This window comes from Orycteropus afer, unplaced genomic scaffold (assembly GCF_000298275.1).
Source record: "Orycteropus afer afer isolate SDZICR_OR568_19922 unplaced genomic scaffold, OryAfe1.0 scaffold00363, whole genome shotgun sequence".
NCBI lineage: Eukaryota > Metazoa > Chordata > Mammalia > Tubulidentata > Orycteropodidae > Orycteropus > Orycteropus afer.
Genome location: NW_006921950.1, coordinates 920,587 through 923,757, shown reverse-complemented (window position 1 = coordinate 923,757; position 3,171 = coordinate 920,587).

The following is a 3,171-nucleotide window of genomic DNA, read 5'->3' as shown; positions in this document are numbered from 1 at the left end:
GTCACTGGCTTTCCAGCGTAATGCAGGTGATTCTTCTCTGTGAAGAACATTGTAGCCAGTCCTGGTTACCCTAGAGATGCCTTATCTCCCAGTGCACCTTCCAGGCAATGGCAGTCAGCCACTGCTTCTATCCGTTTAGCCAAGCCCTGTGGATGTGAGCCTGGTTCTCACTGACAAGGGGCAGTTAGTTTACTGAAGTTGAAAGCAAACTACAAAATCTAGCCTGTGTACAATTAGGAAATAATTTTTTTGTATCTCAATAAAAATTTATGGAAAAGAAATTCTGTAAATTAGTAGTAATTAAGATAAGTCATATTGTTTCATTTTATAACTTAGGTTGGTTTTGCTGTTTCCTTAGTTCCCTGTGACTTGGCCTTGTCAAGGTGCAAGCAAGGACAGCTGTCTGGGCTTGGCACCACAGAACTCTCCTGACCACCACTCCATGGCATCTGTTGCTTTTATGTCTCGTGGTGGGGGGAAGGGAATGAATCAGAAAGGCAGAAATCAAAAAGACTTGCTGAACTATACGAATGTTCTAACAGATATTTTAACTGTACAAAATTTTTTCCAAAAACTGTATTTTATTATAGTCAATCTAACCACTTAGTAATAAAAATAAATGTAATTTCATCTAACTAGAGTTTTTGAACACTTATTTCCAGTCAATTCCTTTTTTGTTTGAAGTGAACTTTCTATTACATTTTCCCCAATTATGTAAGTAAGTTGATTATGCAACTAAGAGGTTAGTAAATATGAGCATTATTATAGGATCAACATTTTTTAGGGGCTACAACTTAAGACTTTTGTTGGAATAATAAAAAGAATATGAAAAATTATTTTCTGGTCTGCCCTAAATTCAGGTTTATCATTCTTAGGCTTGATTTATAAATACCTGACTCTTAATCCCTTTTACAAATTAGCATACATTCTTAATCTAGCTATGAAACCAAATTAGGTTTCATTTTAAAACGATGAGGCCATAGATAGTAAAAAACAAAACAAAACAAATTCCACTAAAATAAAGTATCTGTTAAGTAACTATAACAAAACTTCATTTATTTAAAAATCCACTTCCTGGAATTTGTGATAGTTCAGAAAGGCACAGGACTGAAGCGTGCCTTTCGCCTAACTGTGTAAGGATTTACTAAATCAGTTTCTAGTAGAAAACATACTTCAGAGAAAAGACTGAAACTTCTGAAGAGACTGTTTCTAGTACCTTTAAATAATTCTGGACATTTACAGTACTGAACATTATCCTACTTGATAAATAATTCTTATCCATAACTCACTTCCATCCTGAGCCTCTGCTAAGTAAACCTTCCTTAACCTACTTTTAAGATTGCGTTTTTACAATGAAAATGAAAGTCTTTCCCTAAATCAGACTGTCCTTCCAAGCTAGTTCAGCTTGAGCAAAGCAGGTAGTTGGTTGTTTTAGTTTTAAAAAAAATAAAAAGTAAAAACAAACTCACTGCCATCCATGACATGCTATGAGTCAATTCAAACTCACAGCGACTCCCATTGGGTTTCCAAGGCTGTAAATCCTTACGGAAGTAGATTACCCCCTCTTCCTTGAACAGAGCAGCTGGTGAGTTTGAACCGTTGACCTTCTGGTTAGCAGCCAGATGCCTTATCCACTATGCCCCTAGGTTCAAATCCTGCTTCTATCACTTGGGTATGTTATTTATGGTCATAGAGTCTCCATTTTCTCCTCTGTAAAAATGGGGAAAGTAATACCTAAAAGAATTTTGATCCTATAATAATTCCCAAAACCTAAATCTTGTTATCATGGCACTATCTTGCAGGTCATTGGTACAAATGAGCCTCAGTCTCATCCCCAGGCCACCACAGTGAAAAATTTCTATGAAATAGTAAACATTTCAGAATATAGGTTTTTTTTAGACCCCGTTCCACCAGGTTCAAGGGCATCACAACCATTTTTTTGATTCTTCAGTCTTCCTTTCTCCTGATCTCCAGACACACCAACCTAGCCTGCCAGACATTTCTGGTTAATTATAAGCCAAAACAAAACCAAACCCATTGCCCTCAAGTGGATTCCAATACATAAGCTTTATCCAAGATACCCCACCACCCATCCCATCCCTGTCCCTAAAAACTGGTCTTCACGCTCTTTTCAGTTTATGCTAGAATGCACTTTCTCCCTGGGGTCCTCCGTCATCAACGCCCACCACTACGATCAAGCCCTTCACTCGGGCACAGCTATGCTTGGCAACCCCACCTCTTACAATTCGTCAGATCATCTCATTGTTAGAGGCTTTCAGAATGGTCTGGTCGTCATCTGAACTTTTTCATTGAAATGTGTCATTTGAGTAGCCCTCCCTGAGTTGTGGGGCTCTGGGCTTCAAACAAAATTCTTAGTTAAAGACACAAGAACAGAAGCATGGGTGGTGAACTGCGGACCCTACGCGCTGGTGAGTTCAGCAGAGGCTAATTAAGGACGTTCGTTTGGACGGGACAAGGACCAGGAGTAAGGAAAGACAGTGACGCACCTGAGTTGAGTCCGCTGGACTAAAGGAGATAAACTAAGGCTTGATGTGCTGCCGAGAATGAAAGAGGCGCGCGCGCGTCCACGCATACACACACACACACACACACACACACACACACACACACGAATACACACACAGACAAGATAATGGAGAGAGAAGAGAGCAGCCCAAGGTATTAGACAATGTCACGGCCCCAATCCGGACAACGTCTCTAAGCCTCCCGATTTCCGGAGTGCCCTCCCTACCTCGAGAGATTACTGTGAGCCAGCGCATCTCTCCTGGTTGCTTGGCCTCCACGCGCCGGGCGTCCGCCCCGCCCCCGCCCCGCAGCTCCCCGCCCCCCGCGAATGAGGCTCCCCTGTGTCCTCTCGAACGCCCGCGCGGCTGTGGAGTTTCGAAGCCTGGAGCCGACCCTCGCCCTAGACGCGCGGGGCCGAGTCGCTGGCGCAGCCTTTGGCCCTCGCATCAATCATTAACGGGCCGGCTCCGGCTGCGGCCCTAGAAGGGGGATGGTACGGAACTTGAGACTGGGGACAACTCTGTCCCCAGAGGCGGCTGCGAAACCCTAGCCAGGGAGGCCCTAGCCCTCCCTCGGTGCGCCGTCCCTCCCTCCAGCGCCTCCATTCGCACATCCCCGCCTCCCGCGCCGGAGGCGGCGGCGGAG